Source organism: Hyla sarda, unplaced genomic scaffold, assembly GCF_029499605.1.
Source record: "Hyla sarda isolate aHylSar1 unplaced genomic scaffold, aHylSar1.hap1 scaffold_181, whole genome shotgun sequence".
In the NCBI taxonomy this organism is placed as follows: Eukaryota; Metazoa; Chordata; class Amphibia; order Anura; family Hylidae; genus Hyla; species Hyla sarda.
The window spans coordinates 362665-376768 of record NW_026608456.1 but is presented as its reverse complement, the minus strand read 5'-3'; the positions used below and the strand labels follow the sequence as shown (position 1 = coordinate 376768).

The following is a 14104-nucleotide window of genomic DNA, read 5'->3' as shown; positions in this document are numbered from 1 at the left end:
CATTATACATAGGTGCTGAATACATAAAAAGCGACTGTTCAGCGACAGACAAGTCGCATCGGCTGAAAGTAGGCCAGAATGTCAGTCCATGTTGGAGCAGGTTTAGATACAGTCTAAAGTATAGATCTCAAAGTCTGTGCACAGAATTTAGCAAGGGCCTCGCACCTTCTGATGCATCAGGTAGGTGCACAATAGCATAGCCTAACCCTCTGTACTTTGGTCTATATTGATGCGGGACATAGACAGCCAGCTGATGACCAATCCATTAGTGCAATGGATGGCTGGAAGCATTTGTCTTTGCCTTTGCAATACCACAGAAGCAATGCATGGTCAATGTACAGCAATGACACACCTGTGTGAACAGCCAGGAGACCCCCCCCCCCCCCCCCCCCATGTTATGTTACATAGTTACATAGTTAGTACGGTCGAAAAAAGACATATGTCCATCAAGTTCAACCAGGGAATTAAGGGGTAGGGGTGTGGCGCGATATTGGGGAAGGGATGAGATTTTATATTTCTTCATAAGCATTAATCTTATTTTGTCAATTAGGAACATTCAGCACCCACCCGCTATCAAGGCAGCTGCCTATCATGTCATGCCCTACCTGCACAGGTGTGCTGGCTACTCAAATGATCCAATTAAGGAGGCCATTTAGTCAGCAGCAGCAGAAGTCCTGTGCCTGGACGCTCCAACAGCGGCCAGACACAAGCAGAAGCAGCAGAAGCAGCAGCAGCAGCACCACCTTTTGTTTTTTGGCTGCAGCAGCAAGGCCCACAGGGCTGGCTAGCTGGCTAGCCAGCAAGCAGGTAGCAATGAAAGTAGGAATCTTTCTTTTTAACCCTGTAAGGGGGTGGTGCACTGTACCCGAAGATACTGCCATATCGGGTCAATGCATAGGGCGACGGAAGCAAGCTTCGAAATCGGCCCCCGTTCTCAAAAATCCATTTAATATATGGTCCCCAGATAGGGGACGTATCAGATATTAAACTGATAAGAACATATTTTTTTTTTTTTTTTTTTTTTTTTAAAGCCGAGGAGCGTGCTTTCGATTCACCCAAAGTGCAAGAAAAAGTGCAAACGTGTTACACTAAAAAAAAACGTGCACAAAGGATGCGGTCTATCGCAAGCCCTTCTCCGATAGGAGAGAGGCCCCCCAACAAACCTTACCCTTCGCCTCCGGACCAAAAGGTACCTGCGAGGTTCCAGGTTCGATGTCCCTTTTCGCCAAAGCTACTAGGGGACCACAAATGCTCCCGGCATCCCCCTTGGCGTTGGCCAAGGTATCTGCCCGCAGAGCCGATTACGGTAGGTACCCTGCCAAAGCAGGGGTACCCGGGGTGTTTGCAGGGAGGTGCGGAACCTAATGGCCACACACACCTCCCCTAGACCGCCAGGAGGGACACCCAGAAGGGCTACCGCATCCTGACAAATCCTGTGAACACACAACACGCAAAAAGTGACACAATGAGACAAAAAAATAAATAAATAAGTGAATGTGTGCAGATATACTGCCCGGACATCCGGCCGGATCTATAAAAATTTCTCTGATCCTAGCCAGAAGGCCGGGAATCAAGAGGTGAGTGCCACAAGGTGAAGAGATTATGGTGCCCGTGCTTCAACTCAGTGAGCCTATTCTCCCAGTGAGTTTCGGCACCTCGGGGTCACCACTCCCCGAGGCACAAAAGTACCTCGGCTCTAGACCCTCTCAGCCTCATGGCGAGACCCGGAGGGAACAGGTCACATCGGGGCAGCCGTCGAGCTGATTCCTCAGAACCAGCCCCGGAAAGCCCTGGTACACCTGCATCCTCCATGCAGCACCCATCCCCACCAGCATGAAAACTGATAAGAACAGATACTACACTTGATCTTAGCCAAAAGGCCGAGAAGCGATAACCGTGAAAGGGGCGGGCCCAACAAGGTCCCCTTCATGGGCACTATCACTGCTTGCTGTCAGGGAGGCTGCCAGACAATTTTCCATGCACACTCTGGGCTGGGGGGCAGTCAACCACCAGTACACACAGCAGAACCTAAACCCATACCATTATTGCTAAGCAGCAAGACAGGGGCCCATTGCACTCCCACGGGGCCTTTTTAAATGCAATCCATAACCCGGATTTGCCAGGAACCCTTCTTACTCCTCCTACTTGCATGTGACACTGGGCTTAGGATCTGCATAGGAAACACACACACAAGCACACACCTACCTTTGTTGCCTGCAGATGCCTCCTTGGCTGTCCCCAAACGGTATCAAACCAACACCCACGGGAAGCTGTAAGCATAGAGGACATGCCTGCACCCCATTGGACTTACCTGTGTGGGTTAAATCCGGGTTATTTGACAACCTATGGCGGTGATGGTTCTGCTCAGGCAGAGCAGTGCTGATGCTCCTCATAAAGCTGTCGCTGCTGTGAAGGTTCTAGGTGACATCACAAATCCCTATGGTTACATACACAACAAAGCTGGGTTGTTGTTGTTTACACTCTGCAAGGCCTGTGGAAGTGAGTGACATCATAGCACTGTAGTTCTGAGGGTTCTAGATGGATGCAACAATCTCCTGTTGCTTCTATGAAGGCCATAATAGACGACATCACCAAACAGCTCCATAGTCACATACACAGCAAAGGAGAGATGTTGTTTACACCTAGTGATGTCAGTGGTATTGAGTGACATCACAGCACAGTGCTAAGGCTCCTGGGCCTGGACACAGCAGCGGCTGCAATATCTCAACGGAGAATACGTTTATATATATGTGTGTGTGTGCGCGTATATATATATATATATATATATATATATATATATATATATATTTCTCCGCCGAAATCACTTTTAAACCCATTTCCACCTTTTTTTCCCTTCTCTTCCTCTTACTTTTTTTTCACGTTTTTTTACGTTTTTCTCCTTTTCGCCTCTTTTCTGGGCGTATTATTCTTCTTTTTCTTCTTTTTTTTCGTCTAATGCATACCCCATCAGTGCAGCAATGCTTATTCAATACCGCCAGCAGATGGAGACACTGGGGGATAATTTTCTAAGGATTTATACTGATTTTTCCTGTCTGAATTTGTCGCACAGAAAGTTGCAGGCCAAATATGTGTGACATTTCTGCGACTTTAGCTTCTAGAGCATTTTTACAACATTATACATAGGTGCTGAATACATAAAAAGCGACTGTTCAGCGACAGACAAGTCGCATCGGCTGAAAGTAGGCCAGAATGTCAGTCCATGTTGGAGCAGGTTTAGATACAGTCTAAAGTATAGATCTCAAAGTCTGTGCACAGAATTTAGCAAGGGCCTCGCACCTTCTGATGCATCAGGTAGGTGCACAATAGCATAGCCTAACCCTCTGTACTTTGGTCTATATTGATGCGGGACATAGACAGCCAGCTGATGACCAATCCATTAGTGCAATGGATGGCTGGAAGCATTTGTCTTTGCCTTTGCAATACCACAGAAGCAATGCATGGTCAATGTACAGCAATGACACACCTGTGTGAACAGCCAGGAGACCCCCCCCCCCCCCCCCCCCATGTTATGTTACATAGTTACATAGTTAGTACGGTCGAAAAAAGACATATGTCCATCAAGTTCAACCAGGGAATTAAGGGGTAGGGGTGTGGCGCGATATTGGGGAAGGGATGAGATTTTATATTTCTTCATAAGCATTAATCTTATTTTGTCAATTAGGAACATTCAGCACCCACCCGCTATCAAGGCAGCTGCCTATCATGTCATGCCCTACCTGCACAGGTGTGCTGGCTACTCAAATGATCCAATTAAGGAGGCCATTTAGTCAGCAGCAGCAGAAGTCCTGTGCCTGGACGCTCCAACAGCGGCCAGACACAAGCAGAAGCAGCAGAAGCAGCAGCAGCAGCACCACCTTTTGTTTTTTGGCTGCAGCAGCAAGGCCCACAGGGCTGGCTAGCTGGCTAGCCAGCAAGCAGGTAGCAATGAAAGTAGGAATCTTTCTTTTTAACCCTGTAAGGGGGTGGTGCACTGTACCCGAAGATACTGCCATATCGGGTCAATGCATAGGGCGACGGAAGCAAGCTTCGAAATCGGCCCCCGTTCTCAAAAATCCATTTAATATATGGTCCCCAGATAGGGGACGTATCAGATATTAAACTGATAAGAACAGATACTACACTTGATCTTAGCCAAAAGGCCGAGAAGCGATAACCGTGAAAGGGGCGGGCCCAACAAGGTCCCCTTCATGGGCACTATCACTGCTTGCTGTCAGGGAGGCTGCCAGACAATTTTCCATGCACACTCTGGGCTGGGGGGCAGTCAACCACCAGTACACACAGCAGAACCTAAACCCATACCATTATTGCTAAGCAGCAAGACAGGGGCCCATTGCACTCCCACGGGGCCTTTTTAAATGCAATCCATAACCCGGATTTGCCAGGAACCCTTCTTACTCCTCCTACTTGCATGTGACACTGGGCTTAGGATCTGCATAGGAAACACACACACAAGCACACACCTACCTTTGTTGCCTGCAGATGCCTCCTTGGCTGTCCCCAAATGGTATCAAACCAACACCCACGGGAAGCTGTAAGCATAGAGGACATGCCTGCACCCCATTGGACTTACCTGTGTGGGTTAAATCCGGGTTATTTGACAACCTATGGCGGTGATGGTTCTGCTCAGGCAGAGCAGTGCTGATGCTCCTCATAAAGCTGTCGCTGCTGTGAAGGTTCTAGGTGACATCACAAATCCCTATGGTTACATACACAACAAAGCTGGGTTGTTGTTGTTTACACTCTGCAAGGCCTGTGGAAGTGAGTGACATCATAGCACTGTAGTTCTGAGGGTTCTAGATGGATGCAACAATCTCCTGTTGCTTCTATGAAGGCCATAATAGACGACATCACCAAACAGCTCCATAGTCACATACACAGCAAAGGAGAGATGTTGTTTACACCAAGTGATGTCAGTGGTATTGAGTGACATCACAGCACAGTGCTAAGGCTCCTGGGCCTGGACACAGCAGCGGCTGCAATATCTCAACGGAGAATACGTTTATATATATGTGTGTGTGTGCGCGTATATATATATATATATATATATATATATATATATATATATATTTCTCCGCCGAAATCACTTTTAAACCCATTTCCACCTTTTTTTCCCTTCTCTTCCTCTTACTTTTTTTTCACGTTTTTTTACGTTTTTCTCCTTTTCGCCTCTTTTCTGGGCGTATTATTCTTCTTTTTCTTCTTTTTTTCCGTCTAATGCATACCCCATCAGTGCAGCAATGCTTATTCAATACCGCCAGCAGATGGAGACACTGGGGGATAATTTTCTAAGGATTTATACTGATTTTTCCTGTCTGAATTTGTCGCACAGAAAGTTGCAGGCCAAATATGTGTGACATTTCTGCGACTTTAGCTTCTAGAGCATTTTTACAACATTATACATAGGTGCTGAATACATAAAAAGCGACTGTTCAGCGACAGACAAGTCGCATCGGCTGAAAGTAGGCCAGAATGTCAGTCCATGTTGGAGCAGGTTTAGATACAGTCTAAAGTATAGATCTCAAAGTCTGTGCACAGAATTTAGCAAGGGCCTCGCACCTTCTGATGCATCAGGTAGGTGCACAATAGCATAGCCTAACCCTCTGTACTTTGGTCTATATTGATGCGGGACATAGACAGCCAGCTGATGACCAATCCATTAGTGCAATGGATGGCTGGAAGCATTTGTCTTTGCCTTTGCAATACCACAGAAGCAATGCATGGTCAATGTACAGCAATGACACACCTGTGTGAACAGCCAGGAGACCCCCCCCCATGTTATGTTACATAGTTACATAGTTAGTACGGTCGAAAAAAGACATATGTCCATCAAGTTCAACCAGGGAATTAAGGGGTAGGGGTGTGGCGCGATATTGGGGAAGGGATGAGATTTTATATTTCTTCATAAGCATTAATCTTATTTTGTCAATTAGGAACATTCAGCACCCACCCGCTATCAAGGCAGCTGCCTATCATGTCATGCCCTACCTGCACAGGTGTGCTGGCTACTCAAATGATCCAATTAAGGAGGCCATTTAGTCAGCAGCAGCAGAAGTCCTGTGCCTGGACGCTCCAACAGCGGCCAGACACAAGCAGAAGCAGCAGAAGCAGCAGAAGCAGCAGCAGCAGCACCACCTTTTGTTTTTTGGCTGCAGCAGCAAGGCCCACAGGGCTGGCTAGCTGGCTAGCCAGCAAGCAGGTAGCAATGAAAGTAGGAATCTTTCTTTTTAACCCTGTAAGGGGGTGGTGCCCTGTACCCGAAGATACTGCCATATCGGGTCAATGCATAGGGCGACGGAAGCAAGCTTCGAAATCGGCCCCCGTTCTCAAAAATCCATTTAATATATGGTCCCCAGATAGGGGACGTATCAGATATTAAACTGATAAGAACAGATACTACACTTGATCTTAGCCAAAAGGCCGAGAAGCGATAACCGTGAAAGGGGCGGGCCCAACAAGGTCCCCTTCATGGGCACTATCACTGCTTGCTGTCAGGGAGGCTGCCAGACAATTTTCCATGCACACTCTGGGCTGGGGGGCAGTCAACCACCAGTACACACAGCAGAACCTAAACCCATACCATTATTGCTAAGCAGCAAGACAGGGGCCCATTGCACTCCCATGGGGCCTTTTTAAATGCAATCCATAACCCGGATTTGCCAGGAACCCTTCTTACTCCTCCTACTTGCATGTGACACTGGGCTTAGGATCTGCATAGGAAACACACACACAAGCACACACCTACCTTTGTTGCCTGCAGATGCCTCCTTGGCTGTCCCCAAACGGTATCAAACCAACACCCACGGGAAGCTGTAAGCATAGAGGACATGCCTGCACCCCATTGGACTTACCTGTGTGGGTTAAATCCGGGTTATTTGACAACCTATGGCGGTGATGGTTCTGCTCAGGCAGAGCAGTGCTGATGCTCCTCATAAAGCTGTCGCTGCTGTGAAGGTTCTAGGTGACATCACAAATCCCTATGGTTACATACACAACAAAGCTGGGTTGTTGTTGTTTACACTCTGCAAGGCCTGTGGAAGTGAGTGACATCATAGCACTGTAGTTCTGAGGGTTCTAGATGGATGCAACAATCTCCTGTTGCTTCTATGAAGGCCATAATAGACGACATCACCAAACAGCTCCATAGTCACATACACAGCAAAGGAGAGATGTTGTTTACACCTAGTGATGTCAGTGGTATTGAGTGACATCACAGCACAGTGCTAAGGCTCCTGGGCCTGGACACAGCAGCGGCTGCAATATCTCAACGGAGAATACGTTTATATATATGTGTGTGTGTGCGCGTATATATATATATATATATATATATATATATATATATATATACTCCGCCGAAATCACTTTTAAACCCATTTCCACCTTTTTTTCCCTTCTCTTCCTCTTACTTTTTTTTCACGTTTTTTTACGTTTTTCTCCTTTTCGCCTCTTTTCTGGGCGTATTATTCTTCTTTTTCTTCTTTTTTTTCGTCTAATGCATACCCCATCAGTGCAGCAATGCTTATTCAATACCGCCAGCAGATGGAGACACTGGGGGATAATTTTCTAAGGATTTATACTGATTTTTCCTGTCTGAATTTGTCGCACAGAAAGTTGCAGGCCAAATATGTGTGACATTTCTGCGACTTTAGCTTCTAGAGCATTTTTACAACATTATACATAGGTGCTGAATACATAAAAAGCGACTGTTCAGCGACAGACAAGTCGCATCGGCTGAAAGTAGGCCAGAATGTCAGTCCATGTTGGAGCAGGTTTAGATACAGTCTAAAGTATAGATCTCAAAGTCTGTGCACAGAATTTAGCAAGGGCCTCGCACCTTCTGATGCATCAGGTAGGTGCACAATAGCATAGCCTAACCCTCTGTACTTTGGTCTATATTGATGCGGGACATAGACAGCCAGCTGATGACCAATCCATTAGTGCAATGGATGGCTGGAAGCATTTGTCTTTGCCTTTGCAATACCACAGAAGCAATGCATGGTCAATGTACAGCAATGACACACCTGTGTGAACAGCCAGGAGACCCCCCCCCCCCATGTTATGTTACATAGTTACATAGTTAGTACGGTCGAAAAAAGACATATGTCCATCAAGTTCAACCAGGGAATTAAGGGGTAGGGGTGTGGCGCGATATTGGGGAAGGGATGAGATTTTATATTTCTTCATAAGCATTAATCTTATTTTGTCAATTAGGAACATTCAGCACCCACCCGCTATCAAGGCAGCTGCCTATCATGTCATGCCCTACCTGCACAGGTGTGCTGGCTACTCAAATGATCCAATTAAGGAGGCCATTTAGTCAGCAGCAGCAGAAGTCCTGTGCCTGGACGCTCCAACAGCGGCCAGACACAAGCAGAAGCAGCAGAAGCAGCAGCAGCAGCAGCAGCAGCACCACCTTTTGTTTTTTGGCTGCAGCAGCAAGGCCCACAGGGCTGGCTAGCTGGCTAGCCAGCAAGCAGGTAGCAATGAAAGTAGGAATCTTTCTTTTTAACCCTGTAAGGGGGTGGTGCACTGTACCCGAAGATACTGCCATATCGGGTCAATGCATAGGGCGACGGAAGCAAGCTTCGAAATCGGCCCCCGTTCTCAAAAATCCATTTAATATATGGTCCCCAGATAGGGGACGTATCAGATATTAAACTGATAAGAACAGATACTACACTTGATCTTAGCCAAAAGGCCGAGAAGCGATAACCGTGAAAGGGGCGGGCCCAACAAGGTCCCCTTCATGGGCACTATCACTGCTTGCTGTCAGGGAGGCTGCCAGACAATTTTCCATGCACACTCTGGGCTGGGGGGCAGTCAACCACCAGTACACACAGCAGAACCTAAACCCATACCATTATTGCTAAGCAGCAAGACAGGGGCCCATTGCACTCCCACGGGGCCTTTTTAAATGCAATCCATAACCCGGATTTGCCAGGAACCCTTCTTACTCCTCCTACTTGCATGTGACACTGGGCTTAGGATCTGCATAGGAAACACACACACAAGCACACACCTACCTTTGTTGCCTGCAGATGCCTCCTTGGCTGTCCCCAAACGGTATCAAACCAACACCCACGGGAAGCTGTAAGCATAGAGGACATGCCTGCACCCCATTGGACTTACCTGTGTGGGTTAAATCCGGGTTATTTGACAACCTATGGCGGTGATGGTTCTGCTCAGGCAGAGCAGTGCTGATGCTCCTCATAAAGCTGTCGCTGCTGTGAAGGTTCTAGGTGACATCACAAATCCCTATGGTTACATACACAACAAAGCTGGGTTGTTGTTGTTTACACTCTGCAAGGCCTGTGGAAGTGAGTGACATCATAGCACTGTAGTTCTGAGGGTTCTAGATGGATGCAACAATCTCCTGTTGCTTCTATGAAGGCCATAATAGACGACATCACCAAACAGCTCCATAGTCACATACACAGCAAAGGAGAGATGTTGTTTACACCTAGTGATGTCAGTGGTATTGAGTGACATCACAGCACAGTGCTAAGGCTCCTGGGCCTGGACACAGCAGCGGCTGCAATATCTCAACGGAGAATACGTTTATATATATGTGTGTGTGTGCGCGTATATATATATATATATATATATATATATTTCTCCGCCGAAATCACTTTTAAACCCATTTCCACCTTTTTTTCCCTTCTCTTCCTCTTACTTTTTTTCACGTTTTTTTACGTTTTTCTCCTTTTCGCCTCTTTTCTGGGCGTATTATTCTTCTTTTTCTTCTTTTTTTTCGTCTAATGCATACCCCATCAGTGCAGCAATGCTTATTCAATACCGCCAGCAGATGGAGACACTGGGGGATAATTTTCTAAGGATTTATACTGATTTTTCCTGTCTGAATTTGTCGCACAGAAAGTTGCAGGCCAAATATGTGTGACATTTCTGCGACTTTAGCTTCTAGAGCATTTTTACAACATTATACATAGGTGCTGAATACATAAAAAGCGACTGTTCAGCGACAGACAAGTCGCATCGGCTGAAAGTAGGCCAGAATGTCAGTCCATGTTGGAGCAGGTTTAGATACAGTCTAAAGTATAGATCTCAAAGTCTGTGCACAGAATTTAGCAAGGGCCTCGCACCTTCTGATGCATCAGGTAGGTGCACAATAGCATAGCCTAACCCTCTGTACTTTGGTCTATATTGATGCGGAACATAGACAGCCAGCTGATGACCAATCCATTAGTGCAATGGATGGCTGGAAGCATTTGTCTTTGCCTTTGCAATACCACAGAAGCAATGCATGGTCAATGTACAGCCACACCTGTGTGAACAGCCAGGAGACCCCCCCCCCCATGTTATGTTACATAGTTACATAGTTAGTACGGTCGAAAAAAGACATATGTCCATCAAGTTCAACCAGGGAATTAAGGGGTAGGGGTGTGGCGCGATATTGGGGAAGGGATGAGATTTTATATTTCTTCATAAGCATTAATCTTATTTTGTCAATTAGGAACATTCAGCACCCACCCGCTATCAAGGCAGCTGCCTATCATGTCATGCCCTACCTGCACAGGTGTGCTGGCTACTCAAATGATCCAATTAAGGAGGCCATTTAGTCAGCAGCAGCAGAAGTCCTGTGCCTGGACGCTCCAACAGCGGCCAGACACAAGCAGAAGCAGCAGAAGCAGCAGCAGCAGCACCACCTTTTGTTTTTTGGCTGCAGCAGCAAGGCCCACAGGGCTGGCTAGCTGGCTAGCCAGCAAGCAGGTAGCAATGAAAGTAGGAATCTTTCTTTTTAACCCTGTAAGGGGGTGGTGCACTGTACCCGAAGATACTGCCATATCGGGTCAATGCATAGGGCGACGGAAGCAAGCTTCGAAATCGGCCCCCGTTCTCAAAAATCCATTTAATATATGGTCCCCAGATAGGGGACGTATCAGATATTAAACTGATAAGAACAGATACTACACTTGATCTTAGCCAAAAGGCCGAGAAGCGATAACCGTGAAAGGGGCGGGCCCAACAAGGTCCCCTTCATGGGCACTATCACTGCTTGCTGTCAGGGAGGCTGCCAGACAATTTTCCATGCACACTCTGGGCTGGGGGGCAGTCAACCACCAGTACACACAGCAGAACCTAAACCCATACCATTATTGCTAAGCAGCAAGACAGGGGCCCATTGCACTCCCACGGGGCCTTTTTAAATGCAATCCATAACCCGGATTTGCCAGGAACCCTTCTTACTCCTCCTACTTGCATGTGACACTGGGCTTAGGATCTGCATAGGAAACACACACACAAGCACACACCTACCTTTGTTGCCTGCAGATGCCTCCTTGGCTGTCCCCAAACGGTATCAAACCAACACCCACGGGAAGCTGTAAGCATAGAGGACATGCCTGCACCCCATTGGACTTACCTGTGTGGGTTAAATCCGGGTTATTTGACAACCTATGGCGGTGATGGTTCTGCTCAGGCAGAGCAGTGCTGATGCTCCTCATAAAGCTGTCGCTGCTGTGAAGGTTCTAGGTGACATCACAAATCCCTATGGTTACATACACAACAAAGCTGGGTTGTTGTTGTTTACACTCTGCAAGGCCTGTGGAAGTGAGTGACATCATAGCACTGTAGTTCTGAGGGTTCTAGATGGATGCAACAATCTCCTGTTGCTTCTATGAAGGCCATAATAGACGACATCACCAAACAGCTCCATAGTCACATACACAGCAAAGGAGAGATGTTGTTTACACCTAGTGATGTCAGTGGTATTGAGTGACATCACAGCACAGTGCTAAGGCTCCTGGGCCTGGACACAGCAGCGGCTGCAATATCTCAACGGAGAATACGTTTATATATATGTGTGTGTGTGCGCGTATATATATATATATATATATATATATATATATATATATATATTTCTCCGCCGAAATCACTTTTAAACCCATTTCCACCTTTTTTTCCCTTCTCTTCCTCTTACTTTTTTTTCACGTTTTTTTACGTTTTTCTCCTTTTCGCCTCTTTTCTGGGCGTATTATTCTTCTTTTTCTTCTTTTTTTTCGTCTAATGCATACCCCATCAGTGCAGCAATGCTTATTCAATACCGCCAGCAGATGGAGACACTGGGGGATAATTTTCTAAGGATTTATACTGATTTTTCCTGTCTGAATTTGTCGCACAGAAAGTTGCAGGCCAAATATGTGTGACATTTCTGCGACTTTAGCTTCTAGAGCATTTTTACAACATTATACATAGGTGCTGAATACATAAAAAGCGACTGTTCAGCGACAGACAAGTCGCATCGGCTGAAAGTAGGCCAGAATGTCAGTCCATGTTGGAGCAGGTTTAGATACAGTCTAAAGTATAGATCTCAAAGTCTGTGCACAGAATTTAGCAAGGGCCTCGCACCTTCTGATGCATCAGGTAGGTGCACAATAGCATAGCCTAACCCTCTGTACTTTGGTCTATATTGATGCGGGACATAGACAGCCAGCTGATGACCAATCCATTAGTGCAATGGATGGCTGGAAGCATTTGTCTTTGCCTTTGCAATACCACAGAAGCAATGCATGGTCAATGTACAGCAATGACACACCTGTGTGAACAGCCAGGAGACCCCCCCCCCCATGTTATGTTACATAGTTACATAGTTAGTACGGTCGAAAAAAGACATATGTCCATCAAGTTCAACCAGGGAATTAAGGGGTAGGGGTGTGGCGCGATATTGGGGAAGGGATGAGATTTTATATTTCTTCATAAGCATTAATCTTATTTTGTCAATTAGGAACATTCAGCACCCACCCGCTATCAAGGCAGCTGCCTATCATGTCATGCCCTACCTGCACAGGTGTGCTGGCTACTCAAATGATCCAATTAAGGAGGCCATTTAGTCAGCAGCAGCAGAAGTCCTGTGCCTGGACGCTCCAACAGCGGCCAGACACAAGCAGAAGCAGCAGAAGCAGCAGCAGCAGCACCACCTTTTGTTTTTTGGCTGCAGCAGCAAGGCCCACAGGGCTGGCTAGCTGGCTAGCCAGCAAGCAGGTAGCAATGAAAGTAGGAATCTTTCTTTTTAACCCTGTAAGGGGGTGGTGCACTGTACCCGAAGATACTGCCATATCGGGTCAATGCATAGGGCGACGGAAGCAAGCTTCGAAATCGGCCCCCGTTCTCAAAAATCCATTTAATATATGGTCCCCAGATAGGGGACGTATCAGATATTAAACTGATAAGAACAGATACTACACTTGATCTTAGCCAAAAGGCCGAGAAGCGATAACCGTGAAAGGGGCGGGCCCAACAAGGTCCCCTTCATGGGCACTATCACTGCTTGCTGTCAGGGAGGCTGCCAGACAATTTTCCATGCACACTCTGGGCTGGGGGGCAGTCAACCACCAGTACACACAGCAGAACCTAAACCCATACCATTATTGCTAAGCAGCAAGACAGGGGCCCATTGCACTCCCACGGGGCCTTTTTAAATGCAATCCATAACCCGGATTTGCCAGGAACCCTTCTTACTCCTCCTACTTGCATGTGACACTGGGCTTAGGATCTGCATAGGAAACACACACACAAGCACACACCTACCTTTGTTGCCTGCAGATGCCTCCTTGGCTGTCCCCAAACGGTATCAAACCAACACCCACGGGAAGCTGTAAGCATAGAGGACATGCCTGCACCCCATTGGACTTACCTGTGTGGGTTAAATCCGGGTTATTTGACAACCTATGGCGGTGATGGTTCTGCTCAGGCAGAGCAGTGCTGATGCTCCTCATAAAGCTGTCGCTGCTGTGAAGGTTCTAGGTGACATCACAAATCCCTATGGTTACATACACAACAAAGCTGGGTTGTTGTTGTTTACACTCTGCAAGGCCTGTGGAAGTGAGTGACATCATAGCACTGTAGTTCTGAGGGTTCTAGATGGATGCAACAATCTCCTGTTGCTTCTATGAAGGCCATAATAGACGACATCACCAAACAGCTCCATAGTCACATACACAGCAAAGGAGAGATGTTGTTTACACCTAGTGATGTCAGTGGTATTGAGTGACATCACAGCACAGTGCTAAGGCTCCTGGGCCTGGACACAGCAGCGGCTGCAATATCTCAACGGAGAATACGTTTATAT

The 14104-nt window shown here is 46.8% G+C and overlaps 6 non-coding genes and 1 pseudogene across 6 annotated transcripts; all 7 read right to left on the bottom strand.

Annotated features, from left to right (window-relative positions):
- Window positions 1-849: 849 nt before the first annotated feature.
- LOC130314317 (U2 spliceosomal RNA) lies at window positions 850-1036 on the bottom strand. The gene has a single exon (XR_008862036.1). It is a non-coding gene; the product is annotated as a U2 spliceosomal RNA (small nuclear RNA).
- A 696-nt stretch (window positions 1037-1732) lies between these two features.
- On the bottom strand, window positions 1733-1892 carry LOC130314319 (U2 spliceosomal RNA; annotated as a pseudogene).
- Window positions 1893-3981: 2089 nt separating this feature from the next.
- LOC130314250 (U2 spliceosomal RNA) lies at window positions 3982-4172 on the bottom strand. The gene has a single exon (XR_008861981.1). It is a non-coding gene; the product is annotated as a U2 spliceosomal RNA (small nuclear RNA).
- Window positions 4173-6259: 2087 nt separating this feature from the next.
- LOC130314299 (U2 spliceosomal RNA) lies at window positions 6260-6450 on the bottom strand. The gene has a single exon (XR_008862025.1). It is a non-coding gene; the product is annotated as a U2 spliceosomal RNA (small nuclear RNA).
- Window positions 6451-8537: 2087 nt separating this feature from the next.
- LOC130314249 (U2 spliceosomal RNA) lies at window positions 8538-8728 on the bottom strand. The gene has a single exon (XR_008861980.1). It is a non-coding gene; the product is annotated as a U2 spliceosomal RNA (small nuclear RNA).
- Window positions 8729-10788: 2060 nt separating this feature from the next.
- Window positions 10789-10979, bottom strand: LOC130314246 (U2 spliceosomal RNA). The gene has a single exon (XR_008861978.1). It is a non-coding gene; the product is annotated as a U2 spliceosomal RNA (small nuclear RNA).
- Window positions 10980-13059: 2080 nt separating this feature from the next.
- Window positions 13060-13250, bottom strand: LOC130314245 (U2 spliceosomal RNA). The gene has a single exon (XR_008861977.1). It is a non-coding gene; the product is annotated as a U2 spliceosomal RNA (small nuclear RNA).
- Between the last annotated feature and the right edge of the window lie 854 nt (window positions 13251-14104).